General features: G+C 51.3%; 1 protein-coding gene across 3 annotated transcripts in view; it reads left to right on the top strand.

Moving 5' to 3' along the window:
• Nucleotides 1–369: 369 nt before the first annotated feature.
• TNIP1 (TNFAIP3 interacting protein 1) overlaps nt 370–20,812 on the top strand; it is a 51,833-nt gene continuing 31,390 nt past the window's right edge. For 2 of the 3 annotated variants that reach the window (XM_029216275.1, XM_029216273.1), the window contains exon 1: nt 6,234–6,428. The gene's annotated coding sequence lies outside the window, so the exon portion shown is untranslated. Of the gene's footprint in view, nt 418–6,233; nt 6,429–20,812 lie in introns of those variants that run through there. The other variant, XM_029216274.1, reaches the window with a different exon arrangement.

The raw sequence follows: 20,812 nt of genomic DNA, 5'->3' as shown, positions 1-20,812 counted from the left end.
CCTTAGGCAAAGGAAGAGATCGAGGTCCTCGGGGAGAACCGACGCTGGGGCAGGGTGGGCCGGCCGGGTTGCCTCTGCCCCTGGGCCAGTTCCCAGTCCAGCCACAGAATCATCAGGCTTCCGGGCGGGCTCTTACCCAGAGCCCCCTCCCTGCCCTGGAATTCACAGCAAGCGACAGCCCGTCTGGGAAGTGACAGGTGGGGAACTGACAAAGAAGGGCCCTGTGCTCTGCCAGGGGGCGGGATGGGCCTCAGTCGAGTCTGCGGGGCTGCCTGCGTCTCTGTTGTGGGGAATTCCCCTCCTGCCTAAAAGTCAGCCTGGCCCAGCTCTCCTTCCTGCAGAAGCGCAGTGAGCTGAGGAGCCTTCTCGGGTGGCAGCCCCGCTGCACAGACCCCGTCCTCCCCTGCCCTTCCCCAGGTGAGTGACCCGGCCCGGGGGCCGTGAGCCAGGACAGGGCAAGGACTCACCGCACAAGACTGCTGGGGCCACCAGACCCTCCTGGCTGAGCCACGAGCCACCTGGCCCCCCTCCGCTTTCCTGCCAGCTGGGATCTGTGGCTGCCCCGGCCCAGCTCCCTCACCCGCTCAGGGCTTGGTCTCTGGGCCTCTACCTCCTTGCCTGGCCTGGTTCTCCTCCTGCGTCTCTCCCTGCATTTCTTATTTCCTCTTCCTGCCCTCCTCTTCTTGCCCTGCCTTCTCAGCCAGTCTTTTTCTCTCTGGTCGCTGCCAATTTTTCCAAAAGGAAGGAGAAGAAAGGTCTATTTTTGTCTTATCCTTCTCCCAAGAAAAGGGGTTAGGTAGGTTTGCAGGTGTGAAGGCAGATGTGTGTGTGTGCATGTGTGAGAACGTGTGTCTACGTTTGTGAGCATGTGTCACGTCTCCCGAGGTGCCTGTGTGTACGACTGTGTGAGCAAAAGCGTGTGAGCATTGTCTATGTGTTTGTGTGTGAGTGTGTCCGTGGGCGTCTGTGTCTGGGTCATTACATGATTATGTGTCTGTGAGTTTTTGAGGGTGAGTGTGTGGGCATGTGTTGGGCACTTCAGTGGTCTAAAGCTAGACAGGAAGAGACCAGGTGGGAGTCTGGCCCTGCCTCCCTTGGGAACATGGTGGAAGGCTGGGGCCCTCCGTAACACGGGGGAGAAAGGACGTCTGGAGGGCTCTCCCACCTGCTCTCCTCCAGGGTCAGCTGGACCTTTCTGTGGTTGAGCCTTTAACACAGAGAGAGCCCGAGGCACTAGGAGTGGGTGATGGGCTGGCAGACAGTGGTGATGCAGCCTCCTCTTTGATCATAGTCAGTCCAGATTTTCCAAAGCTGGTCAGAGGCCCAGCCCAGGGAAGTCCCTGGCTAGAAGGGGCAAGGAGTGGAGGCCAAGTCGCTGTCACAGTGGCTTCTGGGCTGGAGAAGAATGGAGGGAGAAGTGGGAGGGGCCCTAGAAGAGGGTGCATGGGAGAGGACTTAGGGTGAGGCTGAACAGCACCGTCAGGGCTTCCCAGGATTAGGAAATGCTCTGGTTCCCATGGGTCTGCCTCCTTCAGGGGCTGGGCTGAGCCTGGCTGACCTCTTCCCACTTCCAGGAGGATGACAAGGGGCAAGCTTGGATCCAAACTCAGATCTGCTTGACATTCTGAGCTGGAGACAGGGAGGCCAGAGGGTGAGGAGCTGGCCTGGGGCTCCCAGGAACTGTGGGAGGGGCCTGGCTAGGCCACGTCTGCTACAGGCGGGAATTTCCCCCACTGTCACTTTGCCCTTTCCTCTCCTCCAGCGGTGCCCTAGAAAGCCTAGAGTAAGAGGCAAGCCCAGGGACGCAGCGGAAACAAGTTAGGATGAAAAAAGAGGAAAACAGGAAAGACCCTGGAGAAATGCCTTCTAAGCCTGGTGTTTCCAAGAACACTTTGTGAAGTCTAGGACAAGTTCCTCCACAGCTCTGGGCCCTGAGGTCCTCACTGGAAAGAGTAGATGAATGATCCCTGCCCACCCTATAGGGCTGATCATAAGTATCATTGTTGCCTCTCACTGATGCCAGGTTCTGTGACGTTTCATTCTTTCTACGCTGTGTATTGGGCACTGTTTTAACTTTCTTGTTATTGATGAGGAAACTGGAGGAGAGTCATCGTGAGGTGTAAGTGGCAGGACTGTGATCCAAGCCAGGGTCTATCAGACTCCAGAGTCCACCTCCTAACCCTTGCATGACATGCCTCTTGGAAGTGGGGCAAACTGTTAATATGAAACGGTTTAATTCACCTTAAAGTGCTGAATGAATGTGAAAAGTTATGGATTTCTTTTTTTAAAAAATAAATTTTTATTTATTTATTTATTTATTTTTGGCTATGTTGGGTCTTCATCGCTGTGCGTGGGTTTTCTCTAGTTGTGGCAAGTGGGGCTACTCCTCGTTGCAGTGTGCGGGCTTCTCATTGTGGTGGCTTCTCTTGTTGCAGAGCATGGGCTCTAGGCGTGCAGCCTTCAGTAGTTGTGGCACATGGGCTTAGTTGCTCCACGGCATGTGGGATCTTCCCGGACCAGGGCCCGAATCCGTATCCCCTGCATTGGCAGGCAGATTCTTAACCTCTGTGCCACCAGGGAAGCCCCAAAGTTATGGATTTCTTAGCGCCGTTGTATCCATCCTCTCATGCAGTTATTTGGGATGTAGATAGAACTAAATGCTTTCTGGGGCTTAGGGTGGGAAGCAGAGACCATAGACTGCTCATTTATTTACACTTTACCCCCAAATACAATTACCTAATACAATTTCAGCCAACACCATGTGCTTGACATGCATTTCTCATTTATCACTGAAATCTCCCTCTCATATACACACACACACCCAACACCAAAAAAGCACCTAGAATCCATTGTAGGATTTTCCATTCCTGAGATTGCCTCCGGCTATGGAGATGTGGGACTAGATCTAAGGAAGGGACCCAGACCCAGGACTGCTCCTTTCTTAGTTCATTAGCTGCTCATCACCCCTAGCGAAGGCCCAGACTCACTAATTCACCTATCAGAGTGAGGCACATGTTCGTTTGTCTTAGAAGCTCTGTTTTCCAGGACTGAGAGGTGTGGAAATAGCATTGCTCCAGGAGCAGGAGACTTAAGTAGTATCCCAAACTTGCTGTAAGACTTGTGACAAGTCCCTGGCCCTCCCTGGCCCTCAGTGGCTTCATCCCTGTAAGAAAAAGGCTTGATCCTTTCTAAGGACTCTTTAAGGACTGGCATTTTGAGTTCTGTGCCTTGCTAGCTGGCAAGACTCCATAGTATAATGTTCAAGAGCGTGAAGAGATTAAGAACCGGGATCTTCATGTTCCAGTGATCTGTTGCTGCTGAAGACCCTGTGGAAGTCACCTAACACCTCAGAGCCCCAGTTTCATCTGTGAAGTGGGGGTGATAATGGTTCTGACCTCAGAGGCTGGTTGGGAGATATGTGAAAGTGCAGACCTAGCACACAGCAAATATGCCATAAATATTACCTTCTAATGTTTTTAATATGCAGCTTTCACTCCTTTTTTGGCCCTTGATTTAGAGCTAAATAATTTATAGGTTGAGGGCTTTTTGGTATGTGTTTCATATCCCTCAAATGTGGATTTAGGTGTGAAACTTTGGAGCAGCCTTGGTGGAGGTGGTGGAAGGGGGCGGGGGAGCGGTAGAAAAGAGGTTGGGAAACCGCCTGCCTTAAAACAAAATGAAACAACGAAACAACACACAGGCCTTTTGATTCTCCTGCCAGGTGGGGCTTTGCACTGCTGCTTGTCCTCACTCTGGAAGAGCAAGAGATTCCCAGCTGACTAAGTCACTCAGTTCTCAGTGTCAGGCCCAGCTTCCCAGCTTGGAAATTTCCTTCCAGGGCTGGGGGGAGAAGGGGGTGCCAGGCTAGGGGGCCCGTCTCCTACCCTGCCTAGCCCCCAGAGTCTAGGGTCCCAGAGAGTTTGTGGATGGTGGGATGGAGCCTGGGGAGGTTGCATTCCTGGGTTTAACAGTGAAGTTCTACTCAATGCATGCAATCCACATCTACAAACCACTATCTTTTCTTGAATGCCTACTGTGTGCCAAGCTTTGGGCTTTACTTACTTTATCTCATTTATCCTCATGATCACCTAAGGGGTAGGTAATCATTATCTCCATTTTTTAGAGAGGAACAGAGACTTAGAGAGGCCACCCAGGAAGGCAGTGGTTGAATGGTTAGAACCCCATTAGTTAGGTCCATGGCCTACGTTCATCATGAGTGTTGAGTTTCTGTAAGAAAGTAAGAAAAATCAGGACACTGTAAAGACAACATGATGCAGTGGAAAGAGCACATATGACCGGGAGCCAAGGACCTGGGTTCCAACCCTGGTTTCACCACTCCATGTGCGTGGCCTTAAGTAAGTTCTTTACTACTCTGAGGACTCAGTTTACCATCTGCCAAATAGGGGATTGTGATCAACGGTCCAATGGCCCCTAACATGGAATGTTTAGGACTCAGACTGAAATGGATGGAAGAGGTGGATGTGGTCATGACTTCGAAGAGATGCATCTTCTCACATATTGCAGTTGTTAAGAAAAATTATCCAGAAGGAGGGAATCGGGCAAAAAGATGACCGTGTGGCCTTTTTGTGCCATACTAGAGCATTGTCCAACAAGCCCACCTCTAGGAATCACCCAGCACTTTGGGGAATGAAACCATTTGCATAATTCTCTAAGGTCAGACATTTACAAAAACAGCTGAAATAGTTTGGAAACAAAATGCAAACAGTTGGAGACTCTTCATTTTTTAAAGTAAATTTCAGTGTTCATGAGAAGGACTTTGGTTGGGATTAGGAAGAGTGCATTCCAGGAAAAGCAAACTGGGAATTACAGACAAGAGCAGGAAGAAAACCGGACAGGGCGGGCGGGGGCAGCGCACAAATGGGTGAGGTGATGCCTGAGAGCTGCAGTATGAACCAGTCCAAGATCGTAATCTCCTGGTGATTGGTCACACTCAGTGGTGCTTTGTTTGGTGTTCACATCCCTCTCTTCTAAATATGTGTACTTATTTTCATAATTAAAATGAACTAGAATTAATATCGTTTTGAGACTTTGATAACCCCTTTGAAGTAACTAAAAACATCCCAGGATGTCACAAAGCCTGAAAGGAGAGTTCTTGGATTAGGCATATAGTTGCGTAGGTTGTGTGTGTGTGTGTGTGTGTGTGTGTGTGTGTGTGTGTGTATGTGTGTTTTCACACAGAGTCACAGTTAATTTACAGAGCTCTCCTGTAAAATGAGGGCCTGTATGAAATAGTTCCCCAAATCCTTTCTGAGGATGAGGGCCTGTCAATGACTAAGGTTTCAATAGTTCCGGTGAAATGAATCTTTCGGAATAAGTTTTTCATAAAGCTATATTAACCCAATTTGAAGAGCTGTCCTATATTCGAAGGTTAGGACTTGACACTTTTTGAAATTAAAATTTACCCTCTTTTAAATAAAATGGTGGGCTTAAAAAAACAAGTGTTCCCAAGCGTAAACCAAGTTACTGCTCCTTCCTGGTCTGGGAAATCTCACAGCCTGTTTGCATGATCTGGCCCACATATAGGTAGACCGTGTAGAAAGTGGGCTACGGATTTGCTCACTTGGGTTTCAATCTTGGTTCAGCCACTTACTGAGGTCATCTAACCTCCACGCGCCTTGTACATTAATTTATTTATGGTTAAAAAAACGTGGGGGATAAAAACCATCTCACTAGGGTGGCTGACCGAATTGAATAAATAAAGCATGCAAAGTGCTTACCAAGTTTGGAGCAGTAAGTACGCAAAAAATGTCAGCTGTGACAATGAGATTCTTTAAGGGTACTTTCACCTCAGAACTTCTGTGAGCTCTGTAAGAAGTCCGGGGGAGCCCTGGACCGAACTCTAGGACCCCGAACTCTAGCTCTGGCTCAGCTACAAATGCTTACATGCCGTTTGGCAAGTCCCCCCCGCCCCCCACCCCGGGCTCCGGCCCCTGTGCCCCTCGGCGCAAGGAAAGGGTGGGTGGTCTCTTAGGCTCGTCTCTACTCTGAAATTCCGGCTTTCAGGGTGGCCCCAGCCTCATTCCGGCGCCCGGAGTTTCCGCAGCAGGGAGGGCCGCGAGGGACTGCCCAGACCTGCGGAGGTTGCAGCCCGCGGCAAAGGCTACCCAGAAACCAGCCTGCTCCGGCGGCGCCTGTTTACCTCTCTGCGTCCCACCCCGGTGGCTGCGGACCCGCCCAGATGGCGCAGCGTGATTGGGCGAGCGGCCTGTCAATCACTGGGGACTTTCCCAGGGGGTGGGGCGGCCCAGCCCCCAGCACTTCCTAGTCACCGGCCCTGTCCCCTTGCCCCGACCCGGGGTCCTGTGCAGTGCTGCGGGGCCAGAGACTGGCCCAGGCCTCTACCGCGTCCCTGGACTCGGGCTGGACGCGGAGAGCGGGGTGCTGTCTCCCCGGGTCCCCACCCTCAGGTAAGCCGGCCGGGCGGAGCGGGGATGGAAAGGAAGGGAGTCTGGGACTGGGCCGGTCCCAGCCTCGGTAGTCCACCGGGCGTGGCAGGGGGGTCAGGCCCGGACTGGTGGCCTGGGTTTCTTGTCTCCTGGGCTCCGGCGCCCGAGGTCCCCGGGCTTAGGGCACCTCCAGGGGCGGCCGGGTCCGGCCGAGTGGGGAATCCCTAACCTGCGCGGAGGGTGGTGGGCGCGCGTGCGCACTGAGTGGGCAAGCGTGTCTGGGAACTGCAGGCGGGCTGTGTGCTGGGTGTGCTGACCCGCGGGTTGGAGGGTGTGTGTGCGGGCGTGGGTCTGTTTATAGTGTGGGAGACCAGTTTTGGAAGCCGTGTGCACACGTAATGAAGAGGAAAATAACTCTTACTGGGCGCTTTCCAAGTGCTGAACTAAGCTCTTTACATGTATTAAGCTCGTTTGATTGCCACTTCCATCCTCAAAACGAGTATGATTATTATAATCTGCATTTTACCGGTTAGGAAACCGAGGCACTTGGAGATTGGGGTCATACAGTTAGAGAGTTGCAAATTCAGGATTTGAATGCTGGCGTTTGACTCCAGACTCTGTGCTATACTGTTTCTGTTGAACATATTTTGCCCACTGTCGGAGACAACACTTGGGTGCATTTGCAGGGTAGCTGTAGTGAATTTTGGGGAGCGATTTGGGGTGTGGAGTTTCTACATATGCCTGAGTTTTCCGCTGTAGAACATTTGTCTGCAAGAGTGTGTGAAGTTGTGTGTACATGAAAGTGATTGTATTATATATTCATTAATTGTATGGGAATTTTGTGGGTGGGAATTTTGTGCAGCTGAGTGAGACTTCGTGTTTTGGTTGGAGGGGGGGACTTTTGTGGATGATGCAGAAGAATCAGCAACGTTTATCCCCACCCCCTTGCAGAATGACAGTGCAGAGAAATCTATGGATTCCTAATGCATCATTTTTATTTCACAGTATTGTCAAAATAGAATTTAATCAGCTCTTACTCATTTTCCAAACAATGTGGTAGGGTAGAGGGGAATTCAGCACCTGACGAGAGATCCGGAAAGAGGACTCTCAATTTTTTTTTCATTCCTGACAATGGATATTGCATTAGGAGGCTGGAATGTTTATTAGCACAAACTCATAGCAATCCTATGGTGTATTAATATCACTGTTTTACAGCAGAGAGAACTGAGGCAGTGAAAAACCAATAATGGTAATAATAACAGCTTACATTTATCAGCACATACTGTGTGCCAGGCACAGTGCTTTATGTTTAGTATCTCATTTACTCTTTTCAGCAACCCTAGGAGAGAGTCACTAGTAGTAGCCTCAATTTTGAGGTGAGGAAACTGAACCCCCAAAAGGTTAAGACTTGCCCAAGACTAGTAAGCCTTGAACCCTGGGCCCTGTTTCCTTTCCACTATCCTGGCTGTGTCCTGGGAAAATAATGTGATCAGGGCCTGGCACTTCACTGAAGCACTTGATCATGTCCCTCTGGAGGCTGCAGCCGTGAGTGTCCTGTGTTCTACATACTTATGTGACCCTGTTTTCTCCCACCCATGTGTGTCCGTGGGGATGGCATGGCACTCACGCTGAGGGTTGCTGCCTGCCCCTATTCCCCCACCAGGGCCTTTGGGGCCCCAGGAAGCCGTGGGGTCTGACTCATACCCTAACCCCCAGTGCTGCCTGTGACTTGGGCCCCGGATGTTCTGGGTTGGGTTGGCCGACCTGATTTGAACACCTCAGAATTGTAGGAGGTCGGCTGTCTGCCTCCCTCTCTGGGTGCTACTGGGTACTATTTTATTCTCGCACTCACTGTGATTTAACCACAGCAGCCCACTTTTTTTCCCCTCGGACAGGCCAAGCTTATTCTTGCCTTGAGGCCTTTGTATGTACTGTTCCTTCTGCCTGGAACACCTTTCCCCAGCTCTTTTCATGGCTGGTTCTTCCTTATCTGTCAAGTCTCAGCTCAAATGTCACCTCCTCAGAGGGGCCTTCCCTGACCTTTCTATGCAAAGTAACCCCTTTTTTCACTTTCTGTCATATTACTATTATATATATATTTTAATACATTCATCATGCCCTGAAACGATCTTGCTTATTTGCAGTTGAGAAAGTATGTGTGTAGACACGGTATGTGTCAGGTATACAGTAATTTTTACTGTTTGCTTGTTTGTTGTCTTCCTCTTTTCCTAGAATAGAAGGGTGAGAGCAGGGACCTCTTTAGTCTTCACGTGTGCGTTCCTGATACTAGATAAAGAGTGTCTGGGGTAAGGCTTTGCTGGGTTTGTTCAGCAGATGAGTAGAATAGAAGAAACTAGAATAATGGTGCATTTCACAGATGAGAAAACTGAGTCCTAGAGATGGGAAGGCACTTGTCCCAGAGAGGTAGTGGCAGAGTCAGGGTGAGAGCCAGAACTTGCTTCCCAAGGCATTTTTCTTTTCTCCTGAGAGTCAGCAAACATTTCCTGACAGCCCTCCGGCCTGGTGCTGTGTGGAGTGGCGTGGTACTCAGGTGAATAAGGTACTGGCTCTGCCCTCCAGGAACTCGTTGTGGACTGGGCCGAAATGTGCCGTGAGCGCTAGCTGGAAGGCGTAGTGTGCCAGCACGTGCCCGGCAGTAAGTCTGACTGGGGTGTGGAGCAATTTGGGGGTGCCAGATGGTCAGGGGGCTTCTGGAAGGAGGCGACTTCAAGGCCAGGCCCAGGCAAGATGATGAGGTGCAGAGTGGGGCCTGAGCCCCTTCTGCAACTTAGGGTAAGAGGATTTGGGCTAAGGCTCTGCTGCACTGGGGGAGCTGACCAGCTGGGCTAGGAAAAACCCAATGGTCTTGACTACCAGGCAGAGAAGTGTCAGTTTTTCCCCGTCAGCAGCACTGGGAAGTGATCAGAGCATTGGCAAGCCCAGGCGTGCATCAGAGCCCCCTGGGTGGCTTGTTAAACAGATTGCAGGGTTGCGCCCCCAAGGGTGTCTGATCCAGCTGGTGGCAGTGATGCTGATGCTGCCGGTCCAGCTGCTCTCTGAGAACCCGTGGTGTAGTGTGCCTGATTTAGAGTTCAGCACACCTGGGTGTGTGCCGTGTCTGCTTCCTCTTCTATAAGTTTATGTGACATAAGTGCTACTTCCAGAGTGGTGTGAATTAATGAGACAGTGTGTGTCAAGCACTCAGCACAGGGCTGGCATGGGGTAAGTGATCAATCGCCGTTGGCTGCCGCACATCGTTAAATCTTATTAATGAGGCTGATCATGAGGCTGTTGAAGGGATTTCAGTAGGAGATGATGCAGGTGGTCCGATTTTTCATGCTTCGGGATGACTTGCCTTTAACCCTCTGCCACCGCTGGACCATGCTGTGTCCTCTCTGGATGGGTCATCCTTTGTTTTGTCTCAGACGTCTTTCCATCCCTGTTTGGAGTAGTGGCAGTAGACATGTGGGAGGGCCGCAGAGGACATCTGGCCCGAATTTCCTCAACAGCACCCAGCACCCCAACAGGTGATCAGCCAGCCTCCGCTTGACCACCCCCAGTGCAGCGTCAGGAGTGAACTGCCTTGTAGGCGGCCCCTTCCAGTGTTGTTACAGGTGGCTCCCTGTTGTGGGCCCACCTCCTTTCTCGTCCCTCTTTTTTCCCTCACTGCTCACCTGACCACATGGAGGGAGGGGTGCAGGACGAGAGAGAGGGAGGGCAGTAGGAGGTGTGGTGAAAAGAGCGTGCAGCTGACCACCAGAAGACTGGGTTTGCTTCCTCTCTGTGTCACCGCCGTCCCTGCAGCCTTGGGCAGGTCCTCCTCCCTTTGCTGGCTTTGGTGTCCCAGTTGCAAAACGAAGGGATTGCAGTGGCAGGCGTCTTAGGGCATTACTTCCAGAAAACTGTAGCCCAGTGATTGGGCCGCCCTCTATGGCTCCGGTAGTTGCCGAGTTCTTCCCACAGGGCCAGGCCTTTCTGTGCCCACCCTCCCGGCTTCTTGCTGCTGCCCACTCCCCACCTGTCCCTCCTCTCCCTGTTCCTCTTTGGAGAGTGTCTGGAGCCCCCTGGAGAGTGGCCAGAAGGAAGGCACAGGGAAGCAGGGAGAAGCGCCCCTCGTTCTGTGGGGAGCAAGGCTCCCTGGCCCGCAGAGACAGACCTGGGCAGCCGCTAGCGGGAGGAAGTCCTTGTTTTTCCCCGTGACCGGCCCGGGACAGTCGCTCTTCCGATAGGAATGGACGACTGGGCTGAGGGGCGGCTGGCTCTTTGTCTGGGGGCTGTCCCCGGGTGGGGCTGAACTCTCCTCTCCCCAAGGAGCCCACCCCGAGGCTGTTGCCTGTGTCCTTGAGCACCTGTGGAGTGGAGAGACCCGGTGGCCCAGGCAGATGTGTGAGTGTGTGGGGGGGGCGGGGGAGGAGGCTGGGGGCTGGGGTGTCGTGTCACCAGGGAGTCATCTACTCAGAGACCAGAGCTGGTGCTTTTAGGGCGGGCGTGGGGGTGTCCCATGAGTCAGGGGCCCTTGGTTTTGTCTCCACCCGCAGTGGAGGACGCCTGTACCGCTCTCAGCTGGCCAGCACACCCCGGTCCTGTGCCTTCCTCACGGCCAGCTTCATCTCAGTGGTCTGAGGGACCCCAGTTCCTGCCACACCCCCACTGCTGCCTCTGAGGTGCTGCCACTCCCCACCCCAACCTCTGGGAAGAGGAGTGGGGGGTCTGAGGACGGCAGCCCTGACTTCTAGAAAACACGAAGGAATCTTTCAGACACAGAGGTAACATGCAGACACTTGGGCATCCACCCATCCAGCTTAAGAAAGAACGTATTTTCTGTTCATGTGAAATTTCTCCCCGATCATCTCCTTCCCCACCCCTCCAGAAGCAAACAAGTGTTCTGAATTTAGAGCTTATTCTCTTGTATTTCTCTACAGCTTTATTATAAACATATACATCTGTAAACAATATTTAGTATTGTTTTGTTTGTTTTAAAATGTTATTTAAATGCCATCATACTGCCTGTGTTCTGCAACTTGCTTGTTTCGCTTAGTGTTATATCTGTGAGATTCATCCTTGTTTGTGTCTCTAGCGGGTGCCTGTTTGTTTTGCACAGCTGTATAGTATTAGCATTCCCTGGTGTGAAATGGCGTCGGTGTCTTTATTCATTTTCTTCTTCATTAGGTTGTTTCCAGCCTTTGCTATTAAAATAGGACATCTCCGGCTTTTATCTGGGTAGTCTTGCCCCCAGAAGCTCTCTTCCTAACCACCGTGGCTCCTGTTGGGATAGTCTACAGAGTGTTCCCAGTTGGTCCTCACAGCATTTCCATAGGGGGAAGAAACCAGGAAAGTGAGGACTGCTCAGGGTCACTTGGTGAGGGAGCAGAACCAGGAGTTGAACCCATTAAACCCTCTTTACACCATATTTGGTATGAGGGGAATTCTCAAAAGTTGTCATCTTCCCCCTTGGAGGAGGGAGTTACAGGGCTGGAGAAAGCCTTTGTTGGATAAACCAGCTTTGGGCATTTTGGGGTCAGGTAGACAGGAGGACAGTCGAGTCTCCCTTCCCTTTTTTTTTTTTTTTTTGCGGTACGCGGGCCTCTCACTGTTGTGGCCTCTCCCGTTGTGGAGCATAGGCTCCGGACGCGCAGGCTCAGTGGCCATGGCTCACGGGCCCAGCCGCTCCGCGGCATGTGGGATCCTCCCAGACCGGGGCACGCACCCGGGTCCCCTGCATCGGCAGGCGGACTCTCAACCACTGCGCCACCAGGGAAGCCCTCCCTTCCCGTTTGTCCCAAGGTTGGGCCTAGTGCTCTTTGTCCCTGTGGCTGATAGTGGATGTGCTCCTGCTAGGTTAAGGGAGTCACAGCTGCTGGGAGGGGAGCCGGGCTTCTCGGCGCAGAGTATTTGTACCTGTGGATCCCAGGAACTGTGAGGAGGCGAAAGAAAGCGGGCTGGGGTTGCTTGGGCTGCCTTCTCAGCCCTTCTTAGGGGGCTGTTGGCAGTGGGGAGTACAGGCTGGGGACTGATGATCAGGTGGGGCTGTTCTCCTTTGTCCCTTGGGAACCGTGCCACCTTGAGCCCAGATCTGCACCTGTTTTGACTCGGCTTCCTCTCCAGCAAAACAGGTATAAGTCCCCGTGTGAGGGCCCACAGGCAATGGGTGGGAAGCTTCGCCCTTGTTTCCAGCACCAAAGTCCGGTGCTTTTCTTCCCGCCTTTGTCGCCTCAAGCCCAGCCCTGACCTTCCTGAAACCAGATCCTTTCTGGCGGGTTCCAGGTTGAAACTCTCCTTTACAGTTGCCAGGTCTCCATCTACCACATTCCTTGACTAGAAAACTTGTCCCTGGGCTTTCCCTCCTTATTTATGATTCAGTCCCTATAGCCTGTCTGTCCACGTGAAGCAGATTCATAATAAGGAGGCTCTCATCCCTGCCCGCAGCCCTCCAGCCTCATTTGGTGCCAGAACAATAGCCCTTTCCTCTTGTTCTGGCCCCGTCAAGCCACTTAAATTAAAAACAAACAAAATATTAAACTCTCCCTTTAAAAGTGTTACAAAATAACATGTATTCATTAGAGAAAAAACTCCAAAAACTCAAGCAATACCAAACGTAAAAAATGAAAGTTGTGTTCTTTTCTCCTCCTTCTCTCCACCTGTATTTTAAAATTAATTTTAAAAATAGAACAGGACTAGATTCCATTGTAAAGAGTTAAAAAACTAGGTTAAAAAAAAGTTTCTTTTGATTACAGTCCCCTAGCCCAAGTCCTTCTCTAGATCTGTCTCCTAGCAGCAGTTCGGTGTGTATCTTTCCAGACCTTTATCTGTGCACATTTAAGATTTTATACATATATGTATACATATACACACACACACACATATATGCACACGTAGTTGTGTGTTGTTTAATAAATAGTATCCTATTATACATATAAATCTATACTTTGCTTTTTTCCTTAACAATTTTTTTCTTAATAAATAAATATTTATTTATTTATTTTGGCTGCGTTGGGTCTTAGTTGCTGCGCATGGGCTTTCTCTGGTTGTGGCGAGCGGGGGCTACTCTTCATTGTGGTGTGCCGGCTTCTCATTGCAGTGGCTTCCCTTGTCGTGGAGCACGGGCTCTAGGCGCACGGAATTCAGTAGTTGGGGCACACGGGCTCAGTTGCTCCGCGGCATGTGGGATCTTCCCGGACCAGCGCTCGAACCCGTGTCCCCTGCATTGGCAGGCAGATTCTTAACCACTGTGCCACCAGGGAAGTCCCCTTAACAATATTTTATGGGCACCTTTCTGTCATTGCAAAGCAGTCTGCCCCATTCTTTTTGATGGCTGTGTAAGTAGTACATTGAATGAATGCACCGTAGTTTATTAAACTAGCCCCCATTTGATGAACATTCAGGGCATTTTTGCTGTTACAAAGTGTGTGGCAGTGCACATCTTTGTCCAGTCTCTGTGTATAGTGACACAGAGATTCCTAGCTTACTTAAATAGGCGATTACCCAGTCAGTTACCTCTGACCCTTTAGATAGTTGAAACCTCCTCAAGCATACTTTTCTACAAGAGAACTTTCTTCTCAGCCAATCAGGCATACAAGCCTGATTGTTGACGTCATTGAGAAAGGACATCCTTTAGTGTGGGCAGCCAGCTATAGGAAAAGCAAATGTCCACAAGGCGACATCAGTAGAAACATAATACCTGAAAGGGTGGAGGTGAAACTTGCTCTCTTTGGTCAGGCAAACCACACCTGGAGTGTTGTGTCCAGTTTCAAAGCCAGCTGCAGATAGGGTGGGGGTGGAGGGTTGAAGTGATGGATGCGGAGGGGTCTGGAAGCCAGTCCCTACAAAGGACGATGCAGGGAACAAGGGCTAAACTGCTTTGAGAGAATGCTGCAGGTTCCAAATCTCCTCAGGGCTGAGATGGAGAAGAGGGTCATCTTGTTCCTTATCCTAGGGAACCCCAGGAAGCAGAGCAAGGGTCAGTGGAAGCAGAACTGGGAGTAGCCTAACTACAGCCAATGCTGGCTGCCCAGGGGAGGCTCCTGGAAGAGGAAGTTGGTCTGGGTCACTAAAGATGGTCAACCAGAGTCCCCTGGCTCCCCTGGGGACCAGATAAGCACAGGACCGAATTTCCCCTGAGCTTCCTTTCATCCTGAGAGTCTAAGCCTTGTTGACTGCTGGCAATCAAGGGCAGACTGGTACCTGAGGCAAAGTTAGCAACACATAGAGGTAGGGACCTAGAACCTGGGGCATGTTCCTGATAGTGGGACAACAGGCAGGACTGGTGTCCTCCCCCTGAGGTACAGAGCCCTGTGCCCCTCAGTCAGTGCAGGCCAGTGGAAAGGGCACCGACGTTGAAGTCTGATAGATCAAGGCTGGATTCTTTGTTCTGCCACTAACCGGCTGTGTGTCCTTAGGCAAGTGACTTAACCTCTCTGAGTCTGCTTCCTCATCTGAAAAATAGAGATTATGCCATCTAGCCGAGAGGATTGGTTTCCTTGCTGGAAAACAGGGATAAGAATTTTTATCTCTGTGTGGTGAGAAGAAAATGAGGTAATAATGTTGGTAATGATGCCAGCCTAGTGCCTGGCATATGGTAGCACACAACTGTCAGGCCCTCTCCCAGCTTTAGTTAGATGCTCTTTGGTCGACTTTTGCAGCGTTTCCAGCCAGCTGATGGCCCTGGTCCTCCCCACTGTCCCTAGGCTGATAGTGTAGAGCCTGGGTCTTGGAGGCTAAGTGGGGGCAGTGGGGCTCCCTCTGTGGGTGAGTCAGTGGAGGGGAGGAGGGGAAGAAGGACACAGAGACGTGTGCCATGTTTGAAGGACACAGTTCTCGGGCTGAGCTGGAGAGCCTGGGTGCAGGCCAGAGAGGAGGGCAGGACCTGGGGAAAGGCTGCAGACATCATTCAGGGGTTTCTCACTGCTCCTGGGGAGGCGACAGCACCCCTGATAGCACTGCAGGAGGATCGATGAGGCAGGGAAACCTGCTTGGGCATTGGGAGGGATTGGAGCTGGGGAGAGCAGGCTTTTCAAGGTCAGAAGGTTTTAGAAAGGGATGACAATAAATTGCAAGTTCTGGAAAGTTAGAACTAGAAGGGGCCTTAAAGTTTGTCTAGTCTTCCCCCTTTTGTTGTATTATTGCTATTGTTGCTAACCTCTCCTTTTAGAAAACTGAGGCTGGGTGATGGAAGATATTTGCCTTGGTGTACGTTGACTAGATCCTACGATTCCTGAGCCCCACCTGTTCCTCATATTACACCCCATGCCTGCAGCCTCTTTATTACTGAGTTGGTTGGAAAGACTGATTAAATCTTTGGCTCCTCACTGGGGAGGATGCTAAGGCGGCTCCCTGGGTACAAACCATCTAAATAGGTGCTGTCTCTCTGCTGACAGCCATCAAGAGGGCACTGCCTGCTCTTTGATGGATGGACCTGGAGCCCCAGTTTCCCTGATTGTGAAATGGGTGAGGAGGACTGGAGGTCATCACGAAGTGTAGATGTGGACAGATTTTTGCTTCAGTTTGCGAGGTGCTTTCATGATGCCTTACTTCCCGTTAGCCCTTGGGGGACTTGCAAGATATTCCCATTTGCAATTGAGGAAAATGAGACTCAGATGATTCCTGATCTTTCATGAGCATCGCCTTGGTCCATGGGCTTCTTGTAGCTTCAGCTTCACCAGCTATGGTGTTGTCCCAGTGTCCCTGCTTAACAGTTATTTGCAGTTCACAGAAATTAAGTGGATGCCATAACCAATCAGCTGGGCACAGTTATGGGGCTGCCTCAACCTTTTACTAAGAACCTACTGAGTGCCAGGTACTTAGTGAGGTACTATTATTATTATTGTTTAGGAAATCTTATTACAAAATGAATACATTTCTTTGTTAAATAAACAATTGGGAAGTAGAAAGTGAGAACTCCCTTCCAATTATACATATATTATTTCATTTAACTTCCTTAATCTGACCTGCAGTGGATTCTATTATTATTCCTGTTTTGCAGATGAGGTAGCTGAGGCTCAGAAAAGGTGAGGGACTGGTCCAGTATCACACAGCCTGCAGGGGTGGGCAGAGCTGAGCTGGACCAGGGGGAGGCAGGCGCAGGTGAGGCCCCAGGTGCAGTGTGTAAGGAGGGCTCCCGCTCAGGGTCTCTTGCGTGCACTTGGGCGCCCCCTTTTGTTTTGCACCCTGCGTGCCTCACCTGCTTACCCCCAGATCCCACCCTACTGGGCCCCTTTCTTCCTGACTCCAAGGCTGTTTTATCTCCAGTGTGCTGGGTCCCGTCTCTTTCCTTGCCTTGTGGCTGGCTCCCAAGCCAAGGCTTGGGTCTCCATGGATCCTTAGGCCAGTTTTAAGTCATCACCCAGTTTCTCTCTGGTCCAGGCTCCTCCCTGTGCCTGTGAGGGAACTGAGGTACAGAGAGTGGACAGCTTGCCCACGCCCATCAGAGCGGGCAAGAGAGTAGACATCAGGACCTCTGATTTCCTGTCCTGTGCCTTCCTCCTGAAGACCCCTTCCCTTCACCACGCTGTCACCCCCACCCACCAGCATCCCTGCCAGCCCCTGCCTTTGCCTGGGGATGAGGCTGCTGGCCACCGTGACCTCCCAACTCCCAGTACCAGAGATCTACTCAGGAGTTTTCCTCTGGTCCGGGGAGAACTTCACTTCCCCCAGAGCTGCAGCGTCTAACTGACCTCAGGGTGCAGCCAGTGCCCAGGGGCATTAGATCAGACTAAGTTCCCAAGTGTGGTCCTCAGTTTCCTCATCTGTCGAACAGACATCAGCCATGCCTTCTTTCCAAGGCTGTTGTGACAGAAAAACAATGCTTGGGAAACTCTAGGTAGTTTGCAAATGTTACTGGCTATGCAAATTACTATCATTCATTCATACCTAGGAGCCCCTACTTCTGGCACCGGCACATGGCTGATCACAAGGCAGCTTCTGATGGGCTGAAGCATTTCAGTGCAGAAGCTGGAATGTAAATTTAATTCTGAATCTAGCCTTTTTCAACCATCATCATCCTCTTGGGTGGAGGTTGTGATTTGGGCCCACGTTCCCACCCCCCCATCCCCTTAGCTGCTCACCTGTCGTCCTGTCACGCCGGCTCTTCCTCTTTTTTTGGGCTGGTGGCTCCTTCAGTTTCAACAGGATCACCTCCGTCGTTTCACTCTGTGGTCGCTGCCTGGCCTGCCATCTCTCTGGGCCCTTTTTTGCCCCTAAATCGGGACTTTCTGGTTCCAGCGGGCACCCCCAGGCCTCTCAGGGTGGGCTGTGGGATCCCACCCCCCTGCCCTGAGCCAAGATCTTGTCTTGGAAGAAGGTCTGAGCTGGCTGCCTCTTCCCCACCGACGGTTTCTGTTTTCGGAAGGCAGGTTGGTGTCCACTGCTGGCGGGTCACCTGATCTGTAGCTTTAAATTTAAAGGAACCAGGCTCAGGTGGGTATGGAGTCCAGGCCAGACGTGGCAAGAATGTGGATGGGGCCTCTGCTCTGCAGTGGGATTGCAGCACAGGAGCAGAAATGGAGGGTGGGGGCGCTGGCAGACTGGAGAGAGAGCAGGCACCTTCCAGCTCCATCCTGACGTTTTGTGTGACCTTGGTCTTCCTGCTCTGGAGCCTGACTGCTGCCCTCACACCATGAGGGAGGGTCAGGTGAGCTCATGCCCCGGGATGCCTAGGCGCTGAGCTCCCGTACTGCCCCATGCAAGGCGTGTGGGTGGTCAGCGCCTCCTTCCCCTGTCCACACCCACTCGTGCGGTCTGTGACAGAGGGGAAATGTGCTGTCAGCCAGGGAGGCAGGACAGTGATGCGGCCCCGCATTCCGAGACCCCTGGGGCGCCTGGTAACGGGCTTGGCCTTGTTGCCCTTGGAGATTCCTGTCCAGCTCTGTCATCCTGGGAAAGAGTCCCCTCTCCAGGAAAGGCCTAAAAACCATACAGACCAGGAGGAGAGTTCCCATCTGCCCGGCGGTCATCCTGGAACTGCCACTGACCATCTGGGCATGAGGTCAGCAGGACGTGGAAATTCCCCATTCCTGTCTTTGTGTTTCTTTCCTCCAGAAGTCCAGACCCTCCCTTGGGCAGCTCCTCTGATCTCCAGAGAGGACTTTCTCACAGTAGACTGTTTGGTCTGGGCTCCCTCTGCCTGTAGCCTGTTTCTCCCCCTGCCCCCCAGCTGCCCAGGCTGGAGTCAGGAGAATAGCCCTGCCTGCCCCTCCGCTGCTTCCCGTGAATCCGCTTCCCTGTTGGCTCCCCAGTGCAGAGGGAGAGCATGCGTGGTTTGGAGGATGTGGAGGTGGGGTTTCAATTCCTGTATCCTGTATCCTGCTCTGTCGCTTGGCCTTACATCTGGGCATCTCTGAGAGATCTTGGCTGTGCCAGCCTCGATTCTAGAAGTATATATATATGGCTGTCCAGGTGCTTCTGGTCCGTGGATCACGGTTAGGCTCTCAGGATGTTTGCACATGGCCTGTCAGGAGGTGGGCGTAGGGTCAAGGGTTCCTCTGGCCCTTTCTGTCTCTCTGTTCTGATTAGAGGTTTTTTGGGGCTCTATTCTGGACCACTCTGAAGATACCCTGGTAGACCAGGTGATCTCGGCCCCTGCTCTCGTGGAGCTTCTAATCTATTGGGCAAGCCAGATGTGGAGTAAAAACATTCCCAAATCATCACATAATGTCAGCTGTGAGTTCCATGTAGGGTGAGTGTGGAGTGGTGAGCAGGAACCCGGACACCTGCTGTCACTTATCACCAAAGGTGGCTACGGCCCCTCCGGCTCTTGGTCTCCCCATCTGTGAACTCCATTCAGCTCTTAATCACGGCTCACCTCCCAAGTGCCAGGCCTGTGCTGGCAACAGAGCTGAGGAGAGCCTGCCCCTGCCTCCAGGAGGTTCTCAGTCAGATGCACATAGGCTTACCCCAGTCATATATATTCCATACTGGGCGTAAGGGCTTGCTGGAGAGGCACACAGGAGAAAGGGGAGCATAGAGGAAGGATGCCCCCAACGTCTACCAACATTTCAAGCTCCTTGCTATATGCTAGTCATTGTGTCAAGTGCCTTACCCACACTGTCTTTTAATTCAGTGACCACTTCAAAGCTTTATTGCTCTGCTGTGTAACATTGACCTTTTAAGTTAAAAATAAGTCCCCCCTAAGCTGGCTGGTGACTTTTGTGTTGTGTGTGTGGGCAGCTGTCCTTTGCCTCTGTGGGGCTCAGCAGGGCATGGGTGCCTCTCAAGTGTGTGTTTCTCTTTTTCATTAGTCTTTGGGGGAAAGGTCCCTCTCACCAGAATTTTGTTTTTCCTCCTGGCTCATGGCATCCCATGGTAATGTGGACCCTCTGGGCAAAATCCTTGTTTATCTCTTGTGCTGCAAGGCAGGGGAAACAGCCCAGAAGGTACCCATGTTACCCTACAAATAGGCTTGAACTTGCATTTTGCCCGTCTGGCCTGAGTCTTGGCAGCTGTGTGAGGATAGCAGGTGATTAGCTCGGCTTTCTTAGGGGGAACTGGATTTTCATCTTGGCCCTCACTTGCTGGCTGTGTAATCCTGGCTGAGTTACTTAACCTCACCAAGGCTCCATTATAAAGTGAGGATAATTTACTCTGTATTTTAGGGTTGTTGTGCAGTTTGACTGAGGTAATGCATCTGAAGGGCTTAATGCAGTGCCTGGCAAGTAGGTTAATGAATGGTGGCTGTTATTATTAGTCCCTTTTTACTCTTTTCTTGCAGTGAGCACTTGTGGGTGCTCAAAGGGCCTTTGAGGACTCGTGACTGAAATCGTTTTGGCCCTGGGGGTGGTGATCTTGGGAGGGAGGTTTCGGGGCCCCAAGTCCTTCTGAAGTCCCCGGTGGAGGCCTTTGGAGCTCTTTCGTGGTTAGTAAGCTCTTTGTAGGGCTGGAGGCTGAATCAGTTTTTCAGCCTCAGGGCCTTTGCACTTACTGTTCTCTCTGCCTGAAATATTATTCCCCCAGATATCAGCATGGCTAGTTCCCTCACCTCCTTCTATAAAGTCCCTGCCTCAAACTTCCTGCTTAATTTTTGTCCGTAGATGTTTTTATCACCCCTAATACTGTGTTCATCTCTCTCACTATGTATCTACTTGTCTACCTCCATCACTAGAATGTAAGCTCCAAGAAGGATTTTTGTCTATTTTGTTTGCTGATAATTACCTAGCACCTAGACTAGCACCCAGCACAGAATAGATGCTCAATAAATAATTGTGGAATGAATGAATGCAAGAAAGAAGTTTCTCTGCTAAGTCACAGAACTCGGATTCTGAAATCACTTTGCACAGTGGTTTCAAATGAAATAAAGCTGGTGAAATTGAACAGAGTAATGCAGAGCACTTGCTGCACAAGTAGATGGTGCTTTGATGGAAAATCCATCTGTTCATTAGAACTGGAAGGAGGAGGTTGACAGTGTCAATTCATAT

The sequence above is a fragment of the Monodon monoceros genome, unplaced genomic scaffold (genome assembly GCF_005190385.1).
Source record: "Monodon monoceros isolate NGI ecotype Baffin Bay Population unplaced genomic scaffold, NGI_Narwhal_1 Super_Scaffold_12, whole genome shotgun sequence".
Classification (NCBI taxonomy): domain Eukaryota; kingdom Metazoa; phylum Chordata; class Mammalia; order Artiodactyla; family Monodontidae; genus Monodon; species Monodon monoceros.
Note: the sequence above shows the minus strand (reverse complement) of the source record. Positions and strands in the feature narration are given on the sequence as shown.